Here is a 17,802-nt window from a genome sequence, read left to right as displayed (position 1 = left end):
ACCTTCCAGTCCACTAGAATCACTTGGGGATCTTGTTCAAATGTAGATTCTGACTCTGTAAAGGCTGGAGCTAGCCTGATAATTTGCATTTCTGAGGCAAAAGTACCTTCAATTAAGTAGCTCTAAGAAGGTGAGTGACTCAGGTGGGATTTAGCTCAGAGGTGTAAGTGCCTGTCTGGTAAGCATGAGTTCAATGAGTTCCATCCCCCCCTACCAAAAAAAAAGTAACTGCCACATTTATGGCCTGTTGATCATACCCTGAGTGTCTCCAGTTCAGGCCAAGATGGTGAACTAGCTCAGCTATTAGTTCTCCATGGTGAAAGAGTTTTGCCCTAGAATAAATTATAGGATATTGTGGTGGTCTACCATGGCCTTCACTTACCCCATGGCCACTTCCTCCTTCTCCCCCTGCAACCGATTGCAACTCCTCCTTCCTTTCCCCTTGAATGGGAAGAAAACTCCAGTGGGCTCCTTGCCTGTCATAAATGCCCACCCCAAGTACCACATCCGGTCAAAGGTCATGCACACCCCACCCACCCCATGTCAGTGGAAGGAGCTAGCCCACCCACCACGGGGTGTGTGCTCCTTTCCACATCCTCAGTAAATGCATTGTTTTCCTTTTTCGCTTTGGGCTTTTCTGTGGCGCCTGAAAACCCTAACACATGGGACTGGAAAAGCAATGTGAGAATCTCCTGTTTTGAATGGGGTTGCTTTAGACTGGCGTTGTGGGACAGCGGCTTTGTCCTGGGCAGGAACAGCCCTGGTGAGTAACTAGAACTGATGGGAGCGTGATTCTGCTTCTCCTGGCCCACACCCCACCTCCTTTGGGCAAACGAGGTCTTTATCTTACCTGTCAAGATACAGAGATTCTGTTCATGTGTCCTCAGAAGAAACGGAAAAGCAGGGGGGGACCAACTGACCCCTGGAAGTTATTTCTGTATCTCTTTTCTATCACACTCCCAGGGCTGGTCCAGTCTACGGCAGGTCTCAAACTCGGCCACACAAAACATCACTGGGTCCATCTTTGGCAATTCCAATAAACTGGTATGGGCCATGGCCTAGGAATTCAGAATTTTTTTTTTTTTTCTTTTTCCTTTTTATCGGTACCGGGGATCACGACTGCCTGCTTGCAAGGCAGGCGCTTATGCAGCTGAGCTAAATCTCCAGCCCCAGGAATTGAGAATTTTAAAACTTTCCCAGGTGATTTTGTAAGTCTGCCTCTCTAGGGGAATTGATGAAGTCCTGATCTGTCCAAGGGGTTATTTTGTGAGATAAGGAGTGACTGAATGCAAGTTTGCAGCTTCAGGGCTCTCTATGCTGGAGCAGCCCCACCCCGTGGGTTCGCTGGGACCAGTAGGGCCTGGGGTCCGCTTTCCTCCGTACTGCCTGAGTAGTCAGTGCCCTACAGTAAAACTCAGAATGTAAAGCAAAATAGCAAGACATTTGAGAGTCCAGCTATTTCAAAATGAAAACAACTTCCTGGATTATGATTCGAACAAAAGCAGAAATATAAGAACAGGTGGACTAAGTATCTATAATCAACCTGAAAAATGTATTTTTAAAGAGGAAAGAACTAGTAAAAAGCAAGAAAACATAAAAAAGAATCAAACAAATACTAGTAATAAAAATGTAATGGTAGACACTAGGCAGTACATACCTGTAATTCCAAAGATTGCAATTTCGAGCCCAGCCTGAGCAATTTAGCAAGACCCTGTCTCAAAAGTAAAAATATAAAAGGGACTGCAGATGTTGCTCAGTGCAAAGGCTTTGGGTTCAATCCCCAGTACTGCAAATAATAAAAATAATAGTAATAATAACAGTAAAAATAACGAGTAGAATTGACATTACTGAAGAACAAATTAATGATTTGTTAGACAAGATTGAAAATTTGTCATAAAATAGAATAAAAAGACAGAAATAGACAAAAGAAAAGAGATAAAGAAGACAGACATGGTAGCACTAACGTGGATAATAGGAAATCCATAAAAGAAAGGAAAAAAAGAGAAAATAATATTTAAGGACACAATAGAGACTAACTTTTCCAAAAATTACATTCTTAGATTTACTATAATAACATTTAGGAATTTTTAAGTGCTAAAAACTATCATAAAAAGTGCAAGTCATATATAAAGGAACAAAATTACACTCATGTCAGCAATGTTGGGTATATAAAAGCCATAGAGTATTGTTTCCATAGAATTGACAAAATATAATCTAGAACCTAATGTTTTATATTCAACCAAACTATCATTAAAATAATACAACCAAATAAAATATTCTCAAGCGTATAAGATTTGCTCTAAATCTAGATGTGTGTTATAAACTGCCAAAGTACTGCAAGAGAAAAAAAGCCCGGAGACAAATTTTCTTTTTACTAGGAAAACTTGGGGAGATTTTATTAAAAATAAAAGTAAGAACAATTAGAAAAACAGATTAAAACAGTGGCACAAATTGAAATAACAGATGAGACTGATAAAAATAGGTCACTTATTATAGCAAAGGTGTGTCATTTATTATATCAAAGAACCTACCAATTAAAAGACAAGGACTGACAGGTTGGATTTATTTTTAAAATTTGGTTCTGCACTATTTACAAAAGACATGCTTGAAATGTGAATATATGCAAAGATTAAAAGCAAAAGACTGTTAAAGAACATATTAGGCAAATGTTAATCAAATGAAAGCTGACCTAAGCCACATTAGTTACAGAAAAGAGTCTTTAAGAGCATTATTAGAGACAGAGTACCCCAGGGCACAACAATTCCACTCTCAGGTATAAATCCAAGAAAAGATTGTACACATATGCAACAAGTGATTCAGACAAACCTGAAAATGACCCTGAAATGTCCCTCCTTTCCGGAGCCCCACACTTCTGTGTAAGCTCCTGCCCTTCACTGCGGGCAAAACCAGCAGCTTGCTTCTAATGAATAGAAAATGCAGAGTGATGGGGGGTCTAAGGAAGATTCTGTGATGACATTATCATGCTTGTTGAATCCTCTGCCTTGCTGGTACAAAGCAAATGACCACACTGGGGAGGCCCAAACAGCAAAGACCCTGGGATGGCCTGTGGCCAACAACCAGAAATAAGTGAAACCCTGGGCCAGCAACTTGCAAGGATCTGAAGCCACCAACGACCCCACAAGCTTGAATGCAAATCCTTCCACAGTCAGACTCTGAGTGGGAGCACCGCGTGCAGGCACCTTGACACACTCCTGTGTGGACTTGGAGCAGAAGACTCAGCTAAGCCACGTGCAGACTCCCGACTCTCTGAAGCTATGGGATAACAAATATGCGTTACCTTACACCACAAGGTTTTGGGCTATATCCTTACACAGCAGTAGATAACAAATACAAGAGATACATGAAGGAATGTCAACAGAATGAAAAGAAAAAAGCAGCAAGATCTTAGCAACAACCAACTGCCCATCAGCAGGAGAGAAGATAAAAGCTGTGGTTTATTGAGCTGCTAGAATATTGTATTCATATCCATGTGTCACAAAGGGATAAAACATGACAACATACCAAGTGAAAAAAAAAATAACAGTCCCCTAAAGATTACCTCAGCACAATAACTTCTGTAAAGTTAAGAGCAAAGTCAAAATGTAAAATATTTATTATTAAGGTCAATAAGCAAAGTTCTTATGAAATGAAACACAAAGTTCTTATAAAACTGTACTTTATCATAAGACCCACCAATACCACTCCTAGGTATTTACTCAAAAGAAATAAAAATATATGGCCACACAAAAACCTGTATGTGAATGTTTATGGCAGCTTTATTCTCACCAAGAACTACAAAGAACCTCAAGATCGTTTCATTGGCAAAAGGAGAAACAGTGTGGAATTTTCACCAGCAGGGACCAGCAGTGGTGAAAAGATAAAACCTATTGAGACCCGCAGCCACAGGGAGACACTTCCCGTGCATGCTGCTAAGTGAAAGAAACCCAACTCGAAAGGGTGCATACTGTGCAATTCCACATCCATGGCTTTTCTGGGAGAGAGAAAATTAAGAGTAATCCGTGGTTGCCAGGCTGGGGGTGGAAGAAATCGACAGTGAGTCAGGGGAATCTTTTAAGAGTGCTGGAACCATTCTTTGTCTTGATTGGGTGTTATTCGGTTATATTCCTCAAAACCAGTCATACCCAAAAAGAATGAATTTTACTGTATGTCAAGTGTGCTCAGACCTTGTGTGCATATTGTGTACACTAGCAAAAAAAAGCTTCATTATGTTTTGGTTTGTTTTTTGTTTTTTTGTTTTTTTACTGGTACCAGGAATCGAACTCATGACCACATGCTTGCAAGGCAGCCGCTTATGTTGCTGAGCTAAATCCCCAGCCAATGTTTATGTTATGTTTGCCAATGCCCAAGTTATATGAGCAAACTACTTGTTAATTCCCTTCCAAACGCAACTATTTTCTACAACCGGACACCCTGGGGCACCGACCACATTGTTGTAAAATAATTGTAGCACTGTCATACGGTTCTGTATGCGCCATCTTCCTGGGTGACCTGATTGATATGTTAACCATTGTTGCCCTCTGCAAAAGACAGATAAGTGCTGAAATTAGCTGACAAAGGACTGTAAATTCCTGGGAATCTTCTCTGTTCTCAAGCAAAGGGAAACAAAGGTCCTCCTCATTCCTTAGCTGACCAAAGACTGCAAATTCCTGCGAAACTTCTCTGTCCTCAAGCAAAGGGAAACAAAGATCTTCTTAATTGTTCTTTCTATAAAAGTCTGTCAAAATTTTAAGCGAGTTACACAGCTTTGCAAACTCCAACTGCACTGTGTCCCTGGTGCCAGGATAAATAAAAGTGCTCCTTTTTCTTTAAAAAAGACATCTTGCCCCATTTTTGGACACCATTTTGGGGGCTCGTTTTTGGGGTACAACAATATGTGCATCAAGTAAGTGTCCCTTTGCTCACTGATGAGCCAGCCCTTCTATCCTGCCATACCACACAGCTGCTTCCCACCTCCAACGCAGAGAACAAAGGAGAAAGTGTGCTGCTGGAAATGCTATGTTTAAAATATAATACAGAGAGCAGCCCTTGATGAGGAGTGCCTGCGGGAGGGAGTTATGGAAAAGGGAGCCTCGAAAACGGAGAAAACGAACATGGCTTTCTTTGCTTTAGGGACGTTTGACTCCTTGATTGTGAACCTCAGTCAGCTCAGAGTAAGGCATCACTGAAGTCATCATGCAGCCAACCTGCCATACTTGGTGGCCCTCCCCAAGTTGGTAGCCCAGCTTCCTCCTGTTTCACTTTGCCTGGAGACACCCTGATAAATGGCCCATTAGCCGCCCACAAAGAGATTAAGCAACAATTCCATTGAGGAGAACTGCACAGTTTAACAAAACAATCCTTGAATCAGAATGCTCTGTTTCTGCTATTATTTAGGAACGAAAGGAGCAGGGGTTTTAAGGTCACTGCCAGCCTGGCCATATTTTATGCTTATCTCCCTATTTTCTACTCCATAATGAAATTTAAATAGCTTGCTATCGCTAAGTAAATAATTGGTGCCATAACAGCCCTCTAGAAGCTTTTAATTGTGTCAAACCAGCTCTTCAATTCTAAACATTCCTTGCAACCAAATGATATGTAGAGCTCTGGGTGTCTTCTTGGCAGATGGAGATAGAAACACAAAATGGGATAAGAAGGCAGGAAATTCCCATTAATCATGGTAGGGCTCCTTTAGTCAAAGATCATAAAGTGCCTGAGGTGGCATCTTTGACTTATTTAGGAAGGGAGAAGAGGGGTTAATTGAGAGACTGAAAGTCTGGATTTCAGTGTCTGCTGAGCCCCTGCTGGCTTGGGACAAGGTACTCCTTTGGCCCTTGGCTCTCATTATCCTCCTCTACACCACACTCTGCAGCCAGGGTGTCCCTCCCCCACCATTACGCTGGGTCAGGTTGTTCTAGGAGGCAATAGGCTTCCCCACAATTCCAAAATTAAAGCACCTCCCCTTGCTCCTTGGTATATCCAGGGATGTTTGGTGTTGTTAGAGTTTCAGGACCTTGAGAAATGTCCCCACAGGGTGGCCAAACAGTGGCCTGCCAGAAAGCCTGCAGGTATTGACCACACTCTGCTAACCCAAGATAAAGGATTACCTGAGAAAAAGGTTTCCATGATCAGAGACGCTTGGAAAAACCAGCTGATACAAATCAGATAGATTTCTTTACAGCAGAGCAGTTACATAAGTATTTGCCCAAAAACTCTTTTTGTGTCTTTCTTTTCTTTTTTCCCACACTAATCATTGCTCAGATCTGACATGCCCTACAAAATACAGCTCCAGAGGTGTGATACTGTCAGTCTAATTTTCGTTCATTATCCTAGAATCAGGAGGCACTCTATCCTGGCTGCGGAACAGCACCTCCCCCCCCCCCCCCGCCAGGCCCATTACCCAAGCCTCATCCCAGAGGTTTGGATCTAATTGATCTGAGGCGTGCGGCCTGGGTGCTGGTATTATTTTCAGCTCCCCTGGTGATTCTAAGACACAGCCTGCATGGAAAATCCACAGCTCAGATGTCACGGGAAGGGGCCTGCTCTTCCCACATCTATTCCAGAGCCTCAAAAGGGGAGAAATCCCACCCCCAGATGAGTGGGGGAGCCACCCAAGGAAGCATACATCTCTCCACCCAGAGTCAGCACAAACTCTAGAACCCTACTGGGAGGGTCTCTGAAGAAGCCAAATGAAGCATTTTCTAACAGTCCCTGGATTGGGATTTTGGCCCTAATCATCTCTTTTAAAACCCTGTGGATTTTTCCTTTCAAAATGGAAATAGCTTTCCTGATTTTCTGGCTGTAAATTTAATGCCTACTCATTGTAGGGGGCAAAAAAACTACATAAAAGTGTAAAGTGAAAACTCACTGTTCTTAATTCCCCCACTGTGAGCATTTTATGTTTACTCCTAGACCTTTATATGGTTTTTTAAAGAGTGTTTTGTAACCCGGTGTTTTACTCATCAACATTTCATAAATGTCTTCCCATCTCAATAGAAATAAAACTACATCATCATTCTTAACGGTCTCATAGTATTCTGGGTGGGGGGTAAATTAGTTCCTCAGTCCCTGTGTTTAGCTGTCCCAGAGTTCACCATTGGCGACGGAGTAGGCATCTTTGTATGCGCATCTGGTTGGTTCCTTGGCATAAATTCTTTGAAGCAGAAGTGTTCGGTCCAAGTGCTCAGAAGCCAAAGGAACAACTGAGCAGAGCCTCTAGTTCCCTCTGTCCCTCCAGGGGAGCTGCTGTGCCCCCTTCGCCCCCACATTTCCACACTCCAGCCCTCCAGCTTTCTCTACTCTCCAATCCTTGCCAAGTATTTCTAGCTGCTGCTCTGGTCCAAGCTCCTCCACCTTTTATTTAATCTCCCTCAGAGTTCTCTTTTATAGCTAACAAATGTTTTACTTTAGAAAGTCTCTGTGGGTCACGCCAGTCCCCTCTCCTTGCACCCTTGGTCTTGTACGGGCTGGAGGTGACATCCCCAGCAGAGGTCACCAAATCCTCTTTTAAGGAGTCTAGTTAAGATTGCCTGGAAAGTCTTGGGTGCACTCTCACGACCCAGCCCCAGCCTCAGGGCAGGCTCCTTTCCTTCCAGCAGGTCCTTCCACTCCCCATTAGAATGGTTTATGTGTTAGTCTCCCATGGGATGCCAAGTTCCTTGTCTCCTTGATGCCTCGGCCTCCAGCCACCCAGCTGAGAAGACACCTTCAGGGCTTCCTGAATGGCTGCAGTGAAAACCCATGTTTTCCCAGGAAAGGCTCCAAGCTGGGTACCTTTCTAACATTAAAAGTAGTAACCAGGACTCACCTCCTCTGTCCCTCAGCCCACAGCCTCAAGCTCATGCTCCGCTGGCTCGCCTGACCTTGCCACTAACTTCTCATGACCCAGAGTGCAAAGGTCCCACTTTCCTCCCGGTTTTTCTACATCAACACTTGCTGACTTAGCCTGGAGATGGGCAGGGGCAGGAAGATAAAAGAGATAAAAGAGACTTGGCTGATAAAAGAGACCAGGACCCTGATTGTAAGTGACCCTGCAGGCCCAGAGAGTTTGGTTCTTGCCAGCTCCACTTAGAGACTTTACATAATTCCCAAGATTTTATTTATTCCTATATTGTGACTGGTAACAGGGTGGTAAGGCGCAGTGTTCTAAGAGGTTACTGTCCTCAGAAATAGTGATGCAAGCAGTAAAATAATTTCACCAATAGCCAAGGAATAGAGAAAAGATGAGAGTTTTTTCAGATCAGCTGCTAAGAGGGACAGCAGGCAAGTTTCCCAGTGAGGAATCAAGCAGTCAGAGTGTGAGACGGGTTTCTCTAAGCGTCTGAGGATACAGAAAAAGAGTCCAGGCAGCAAATGGGATTACCCAGAGAGTGTCTTTTCCGGGGCCACTTAGCACCTTGTAGCTCTTCCAGGAGTGCCTAGACTGTTTAAAATTACCTTGACAGCGACAGTTTTGACAAGACCACTTCCCCTGGCTTGCAGAAGGCCTGGAGCTTTACATAAAGGTGGTAAGGGGTGCGGGGGATTTAGCTCAGTGATATAAACACCTGCCTGGCAAGGGTGAGTGAGTCATGAGCTCTATCCCTAGTACCAAAAAAAAAAAAAAGGTGGTAAGGAAGTGTATACTACCTTTTTTTCTTTTTTGGTACCAAGAATCAAACTCATGACCTCACACTTGCCAGGCAGGTGTTTATGCCACTGGGCTAAATCCCCAGCTCCTCTTTAAGAAACAATGGATCAGAACTCATCTAAGAGAAATAAATGGGCCTTACATCAAAAGCTTTGTTGCTGTCTTAGGATATCTTACCAAGAGCCGGGTGGCTTTAGCCCAAATTCTTTTGTTAAGGATTTCAACTCTTTTGTTCCCAGTTGGGCAGCCATAGTGACACTACAGGGAATCCCAAAACTAGTAAGCATGCAGACAAGATAACTATGGGGTTTGATACCTATTTTGAAGGAAGCTGAAATAAAGTATATATAGATTCTCATTATGATCACCCTCACTGAAAGTGACCAGGGAAAGCCTATTGAGATTTAAGCTACAGTACAACAGAAAAGGACCACACTCCTGGTTGAAGACCAGTGCCCCAAAGCGACCTTGAAGCCAAAGGTCAGGAGCCTGAGGAAGGAAGGGGATGTGGGGTGCAGGAGAGTTTGGGGAAAGAGGCAGGAGCCCACTGTATATATTCAGCCATCTGTGAGAATTCCGAGTCCAATTGGTCACTACCAGTAAATCACTCAGACTTAAAGTTATTAAACAACCCAACTTTTAGGGGATGGGGATTTAGCTCAGTGGCATAAGCACCTGTCTAGTAAGCACAAGGTCATGAGTTTGATCCCCAGTGCCACCAAAAAAAAAAAAAAAAAAAGATTTAAAACAACCCAACTTTTACTATTTTTTAAAATTTCCTCTAAACAATAAAATTATCGTCCTTGACTCTCCCAAGTATTTCAAACCTTAGCCATAGTAAAACAACCCACTTGTAAAGAATAAAATTGGAATAAGATGTTGGAGAATCGGATGAAAATTTTCTGAAGCTAATTTTAACGTGTTTCCAGTTTCTTTTAACCAAAGAAGCAAAGCACATGTACAGATGTCATTTTAGTTTGGAAGATTTTTTTTCTATTTTGCACTTTTAATTACAAGATTTTCACAGTTATCTCAACACGGAAGGAAGGATACAGGAGAAAACGAGGCTGAAAAGAGCCATTTTCAACAATTTCAAAATAGAAATGTGGGCCCTCCCTTGCTTGCTTAAGCCCCCCTTTCTCAGTTCATGCACTTATTTCTGCTCCATCTGGGGCCCCCACTTCCAGCCACAACTAATTTTGGTAGAGGTATTTTTGCCTCTGTCCTCATATTTATGTGTCTGGCCCCAGAGTTTGAACATAAGCAGGCAAGCAAACAGGGTAATTTGAAAGGCCCAAATACATGGAGACCTGTTTTTGCTTTAGGGAGGTTAGGGTCACACTTGCTAATCCAAGTACGTGTTGCTGGGAAATATGAAAACACTCACACAAAGTTTGCCTTATTTAGGGCTCTCTGTGAATAGAACATTCATTGACTCCGGACTGCCTTTCACACTCTGCTTCCAGCCAGAACCCCTCTAACTATTCTGCTTCAGGAAGTTGGTACAGTATCTGCGGATTTCCAAAATAACTGGAATCAAAATAACCACACATGGAGGAGCAGGGAAAGGCACCGAGGGATGAAAGGCATAGTTCTGTCCCAAAGTGCCCGCACTAGCATCGCTCTGCCAGCCTTCTTATTCTTTTTTTTTCTAAGAGTTTTTATTGTTGACAAAGTAAACAGAATTTTAAGATATCTACAATATTTCATTTGATAATCTTTCTTATTCCTGCTCTGAAAACTAATTTCGGAAACCAGTCCTTTTGGAGCAATTCATTTTGCCAGCACGTAGTAGGGTCTTTAAAAGGGTCTTTTCAACACTGTCAAGAATGAAGAGAGCACAGAGAAAGGGAAAGCACAATAATTATGCTTCAAAAAGATTACTGTTTACTGAAAGATTCTTGTCACCTAATGGGGGAACGGTCTAGGGGGACACAGTGAGAGAGAAGTCACACAGCACAGCATAGTTCTCCTAATAAGTTCTAAATGTGGGGGTTCAGGGAAGCGAAATCTCCCCTTGTATCAGGAAGAGCTTCCCAGAGGAACTTTCTCTTGCTTTCTTCTGTTCCGGCACTGAGGTAGATGCTGAGAGAGGTTGCATTTTACCAGGCTCAACTTTTCTTGGCCCTTAAATTATAAGGAAATATCACAGGGCTTGTGCAAGTACAAGAAATGTCAGGATTTTGAACTCTTTTAAAGACTAGGATTCTCAAATGTCAAGATGAACATGGCAACTAGGTGAACTCAAACCAGGCACAGATACGGGGTGGGAGATGTGCCCTACACACTGCAGTTTATTGTCCCTGTACCACAGTGCCTTTGTTGCACAGGGCAGATGTCTGCACAGCAAAAGCATCCAAAGCCTCTGTGGGGGCTCTGGGGCTCCTCCCTCATCTACTTTAGGCTACCACAAATTTTCTTGTGTAGTAAGAAAATACGCCAACCTTCTTGGTCAATAGGGGATTATGTTCTCTCCAGCCACAGAAAATAATTTTTGGGCCAGGAACATTTATTTTCTTCCCTGTAGTTGAACTGTTTCCTGTGTCAGCAGACATCACAAACCAATCCTAGAATACATTCTCACCAAACCCACAGGCGACCCAAGAATCCTTCTCAACTCAAAACTCCAGGACGTCACCACTATCACCAGGATTTGTCATGGGAGATGAAATCTGGGTGGTCTGTGCTCTCAACTCTGCAGCAATTCAGTATGGATCTTCCTGTGAAAAGAAGTAGAGGACAGATAGCAATTAGACGTTGGCCCTGCCCACAAGCCTAATAGAAACTGAAATAAATCACTGGGGATTTAGCTCAGCGGCATAAGCCCCTGCCTTGCAAGCGTGCAGTCGTGAGTTTGATCCCTGGTACCGGTATAAAAAGAAAAGAAAAGAAAATGGCCACATCTTAAACAAGCTGGATTTGTTATGCGAACAGATGATCCTTGCACCGGGTAGTTTGTCCACTCAGACTTGGATCTGAGTTATGAAAGAAAACACAGTGATTCTAACTTTCAGAGCAGTTGGCCTGGGGGCTGTGAAGTCAGTTTGCAAAACAGTTTATTTACCAAGGGGCTCCTTCAATGCCAAGTTCCTCTCCACCCAACGTGCTCAAGCTCCTAACTACCCAATGCCAGCGGAAAGGAAGAAGACGATTAAATAAATATAAATCCCGCGGCCATCTAAAAATGCATCTCAAGCAACCAGGAAGCAGCCAGGGGCGCGTATGATTCTTGCTGTGCACATCTTTTTATCTGCACTCTTTCGAACGCGTGGACTGGAGCAACAGCAGGCAGGGCCTTGATGCGGAGTAGCTAGCTAGTAAGTGGGAACCGAAGGCCAAGGGCAGAATAACCTCCTAGGGAGGCTGGAAAGACACTGAAAGCATGCATCAGCTCACATCCAAAAAAGCACAAGTCAAGCACTCTGACATAGTTCTGAGGTTGTCACCCAGTCACAGGACTCATTCTCACTCAGGGCTCGCTAAGGTCAGGGGGACCACCCCCGGTTTAATTTAGAACAGTGGTCATCAAACCCCAGTCGCTGGCGGTGCCTCAGGGCTGCCCAGCTGCGGCAGGGGGCACAGGGCAGGCGCTGATACACCCCACCAAACAGGCACGCTTCACTGAAGCAGCCCTCTCTCCTCTTCTGCAGCTTGACACTACACAGAAAATGCTACCTGAGATTGAGAGAGACAGAGACGAGGAGAGGGCAGAGAGAGAGAGAGAGACTGATTGAAATTTCTATGTAACCTAAAAAGTGCTCAGACATCAACATTCCCCATGATGAAAACCAACCAATAAACCACTAGTAGGGAAATTCATGCTCCTGATCAAAGCAGGAGGTGTAAGACTGAATTTTTTTATTTTTTTTTTTCACTTGGAAATAATTGTAGCAAGAATAAATGTAGTAGAATGACTATGTTTCTTTTACCACAATCACCAGTTTTTAACTGTTTGGCCATTTGTGCTCTCTCGCTCTCTCTCTGTCTCTTTGTCTCTGTGTCTCTCTCTGTCTCTCTGTCTCGCTGTCTCTGTCTGTCTCTCTGTCTCTCTCTGTCTCTGTCTGTCTCTCTCTCTCTCTGTCTCTCTCTGTCTCTCTCTGTCTCTCTCTCTCTCTGTCTGTCTCTCTCTCTGTCTGTCTGTCTGTCTCTCTCTCTCTCTCTCTCTCTCTCTCTCTCTCTCTCTCGTCCTTGCACATGTACATGTTTCCCTTAAATCATTTTAGGGAAAATTAAATACACCATCACCTCTCATCCCTAAGGAGGGCAATGTATTTATTTCCTATGAATAGAGACTCCCTTTCACATAACTAAAGTATGATTCTCAACCTCAGTAAACTTAAATTAAAATAACAGTTTGGCCTAAATGTGTGCCAATCCCATTTCTGTCGACTGACCCAGCACCTTCCCTGCGGTACAGAATCCAGACTGGGGTCAGGGACCTCATTTAGCTGCCTGGGCTCGCCCTCCTTCCTTATCTAGAACACTTCCAGAGACTGTCTGTGTCACCCACGGTGACATTTTCGAGTCTGGATCTCTGCCCTACCCTAGTTTTAGTGGAACACCCTGCTCATTTAGAGTCTGTCTAATATCCCCTTGTGATGCAGGCTGTGTGTTCTTGGCTAGAATCTTCCACAGGGTCACTGTCGCTCTCAGCATCTGACGTCTGAAGGCACAGGGCGTCCATCTGTCCCTGTTGCTGCTGCAATCCACTTGAGGTATTGAATTTCCCTAAAACGTATTTGTTATAACTTTTTCCTCGCAACTAACATTTAGTATGCAGGGAAATTCTTTAAAACCATACCGATATTCTGCGCTTCATCTGAATTCCCCCCTACCATCCTTGACGCTTCCTGTTTGCCACCATGATTGAAAATACTGACTTTCCCGCGCTAGCATCACCTCCCAGTTTACCACCTCACTCTATGCAAAAGCCCTGTCTTCTCCCCATACAGAGGAAATCAATAGTCATCCATTAATTTTCAGTATGGAGCCATAAACTCCTATATTTAGTTATCTGTAATTCATTGTTTGACCTCATGGCTTAACTTGTCCTAGATAGAGGCCTTAGGGCCCTTTTCAAATGGCACCTGTGTCCTCACAACACACTCCCATCTCTTCCTGGGTCCTTCCTTCATTTTTAGTATAAAAAAAGGTCCTGACCTGCCTGGTACAGTCACTCCGCAGCCCGTGAATCTGCTCCTTCTCCCAGGAGCCTGGGTCCTTTTCAGAGGGGAGCGGCATTAGAGACCAAGTTCAGGGCAGTAGGTGTGCTCATTGCTACTGTAGTGATTCTGTTTCTTGGATCTTTCAACAGACAAAACTTGGCGATATGTTCATGTATGTACTTTTACACACCCATGTACATGGTAACGCAGACACATGCATGGATGTACTAGAGACAGGGTACACACGCACACCTCCAATGTCACTCATATCATCCGGGCTCTGTTTCACTTTCTCCCACGCCAGTTTATCTCCTTCTTCCTAGTAAAAACCTGGGTTGCCAGCAGTAACATAGTTAGCACTGGTTTGCTCAATCCTATAATGCCTATGTGATTGTTAGGGAACTCCTTTTCCCTACTGTTAAAACACAAGTCTTCCATAAAATGTGCAGAATTTGTGTCCAATTCCACTTAGTCTTTTACATAAGTGGAATTAGACTGAGGGTGAAAAGCAGGAAAACCACTGAGAGTCGAGTCCACGTCTAGCATCCATAAGGTCTTGGTTTTGATCCCCAGGTAAAAAAATTTTTTTTACTCAGAGACATAATCAAATACATATTTATCTTTTTTCCTGTCTTCACTGTAGTGATGATATTCGTTCGGTGATTTGTTTCAGCTTGCTTTCAGTTTTAGAGAACTTTTCCTTTTACATCTGTATCGATTTTACCTTTGAGTATACAGAACAATAACTAACATGCTTCTGAAAGTCAAAATTACATAAAAAGGTACATAGATGTAGCCATATAGATACAGATATTCATACTCAGCAGGTCTAGCTGCTTACACCTGTAGTCTCAGCACTTTGGGAGGCTGAAACAGGGAGGCCGTGAGTTTGAAACCAGCCTGGGAAATGTCATGACGTAATAAGACCCTGTTTCAAAATAAAGAATAAAAAAGGAGCTGGGGATGTAGCTCACCACATAGGCCTGGGAATTAATCCAGAGGGAGAAAGAGAGAGAGAAATATTATCCACTCTATAATTCTTCTACTTTGTTTCTTCTGTCTCTTATTGGTAACTAATATTAATGTTTCCTGATTTAACCTGATTAGTTCTATATAAATAAATATGTGGAGACGGGGAGAACATGGCGGACAGACAACAGCAACTACTGAACGCTCTCTAAAGGCTCGGCTCAGAGGCCAGGAATGATGCGGACTAAGGAGATACGAACCAGTAGAGATATGCTCTGCTGACTCAGGAACAAACTGGGCTGAGAGAATCCAACTTGGAATACAGTCCTGGCGCTAAAATAGGAACAGAAAAATCTCGGTGTGGAGGCTCGACTCCGCGCCATTGGAAACCGCGGTTTGGATTTCCCACCGCCCGGCGGCCGGCTGCCTCCATAGCGGCTCGGCAAGGAGAGACACGCAGAGGTTTGGGAACGGGAGTCTGCGAACGGAGTCGGAAACGCGACGGACAGGGAGGAAGGCTGACTGGTGGCGAGGTGAGCGAGGAACTGACTCCCTACCGCAGGCTGACTCCAGCGGAGGTTTTTCTGGGCGTGGGCAGTCCTGTAAGAGCAGGGCGCGGTGGCAACTGCAGCCGCACATTCCCCTCTCGGACGGGATTGGTGAAAGGTGCCTGGCCGGAGGGATGCTGCTGGCGGACTCCCTAGGCTGGCCTAACCCAGATCCCAGAGCCTGACGGTGGCCCGGAGGAGCGACCGACTCCCGCGTAGGCTGCCTCCTCCGCAACTCCCTGGGGCGCAGCGGTGGGCGGGAACAACTAGCCAGCGCAATTTGATCAGGCTGTGGCTGACAGGCAGGGAAGCCGGGCCTCCTGTGTAAGATTACATTTTATAAGGAACAGAAAATATGGGGAAGGGAAGCAACAAAAAAGGCTCCTCGACCCCCAATCCTGAGAATCAGGCAATAGTGGACACTGCACCAATATACATTAAGCGCCATTTAGAGAGCCTCATAGACCAATTCAGGAATGAAGTTATCAATGACCTGAAGCTAGAAGTATGCAGAATAGTTAGAGAAATGCTAAGCACCACCCAGGAAAAAGCAGATGGTGGAATGGAAGAACAGAAAAAGAGGGGAGAATTGCTTGATGGAGAAAACAGAGAAAGCATTGAGTATGTGAAGCAGGTGCAAAGGGACTATCAAGAAATTAAGAAGTCTACCCAAGACTGGCATAACAGCTTGAAAGAAACTAAGGACAGACTATCTGAATTGGAGGGCAGACTTGAAACATGGGAGAATGAAATGAAAAACTTCTTAAAAATAACAAAGAAACACACAGCAATAATACAAAGACAAGAAGATGATAAGAGGAGCCATAACTTAAGGATTAAGAACATAAAAGAAGAAGTAGGGACACAAACAAGTGAACTACAAAAGCTACTCACAGAAATAATCCAGGAGAATTTTCCTAATTTAGCAAAAGGTAAAGATACTCAAATGTATGAGGCATACAGGACCCCAGCTACCTACAACCCTAACAGAGAAACACCCAGGCATATAATAATAAAAATTCCAGAAATTCAATACAAGAACAGAATATTAAAAGCTGTAAGAGACAAGAAACAGACCACTTACAAGGGAACACCCATCAGAATTACAGCAGATTTCTCTGCACAAACCATCAAATCACGAAGAGCGTGGGGGGAAATAATTCAAGCTTTGAAAGATAATAATCTCCAGCCAAGATTGAGATATCCTGCACAACTGTCCCTGGAAATTGATGGAAAAACGAGGTGCTTCCAGGATAAAGAGGAACTGGGGGAATTTGCTACCACCAATTCAACCCTACAGAAAGTATTGCAGGATATTCTAAAAAAAGAAAAATACAAAGAACCCAGAAATAGGGGCGGGGAGGCCACAACGAATGGAGCAGAGAACAAAATGAAGAAGACAAACTGACAGCTACTGACAGAAAAAGAGCTCAACAGAAATGAGACAGAGAAGATTGGATGATAGGAACAGCTTTTTTTGGAGAAAATGACATCTTAATAGGTAATGCTGATTTAGTACCATCTTGTTTTGAAGTCTCATCTAGCTTTTGTTCTTCTGTCTCCAATGGTCTAAACAGGTTGTATCTTATTGGATTTTGTTAAGTACGATAGTATAAGAAAAAACCTTTTAAAGACAAGGAGATTATACAGAGACCATTGTTCATTTTCTGTTAGTCGATTCTAAATACTCTATAATGCTGTCATTCTCTTAAATGAATTTACATTGTTTTGATATACTTAATGCTACAGTATATGAAGTTGTACTCAAGGACTTCAGGGAGGGAGTCAATATGGTAACTATTTTTGGGTCAGGATTATCTGGTGGTGAAACACTATTCTGCTTAAATGGTTATGTTTTGATCTGCCCTGTTTCGCTGTTATGCCCTCTTTTTTCTCAATCTCCACTCCATTATTTACTTTTTTATTTTTATCCATTTAATTAAAGGGAAAAATATAGCAGGATATAATATAGTAACCCACTTTGACTTTCTATTATCTCGATTTGAAGCCCTGTGTTACTCTCACCATCTTGTTTTTGACTGAGGTTCCTCTATTCTGTTTTGCTGGATAGTATCAGGTTCGAAAGTTTAGGCATCAGCTGAGAAGATAATGAGATTCATTATAACGCCCATTCTCGTTGACTTTTATCTACTTTTGAAGACCTACAATATCTCCAATGTTTTGGTTTTGTCGGTTTTATTCTTTACGGTTTTGTTCAATTGTATTACAACTAATGATATAGGCAATTCTATTAGAAATAGCGGGAGGCATTATGGTAACCATTGTTGATCACCTTGTATTATGTTTTTATATTATCTATTATGTCCACCCTTTTGACTTGACCGATTCTGTTCTGTTATGTCACATTTGGTTTTACTGTCTTCCAAAAAAGCAACAAGAACCGTGGGAGCAATGAAACCCAAAATGTGTAATAGTCACTGTACAAAAGAGAGGAAAAGAAAGTGCTCTAAACTATATAACTGCATGTATATTT

Source organism: Cavia porcellus, unplaced genomic scaffold (genome assembly GCF_034190915.1).
Source record: "Cavia porcellus strain 051 isolate PalLab524CR breed Dunkin Hartley unplaced genomic scaffold, mCavPor4.1 scaffold_1, whole genome shotgun sequence".
NCBI classification, from domain to species: domain Eukaryota; kingdom Metazoa; phylum Chordata; class Mammalia; order Rodentia; family Caviidae; genus Cavia; species Cavia porcellus.
Note: the sequence above shows the minus strand (reverse complement) of the source record.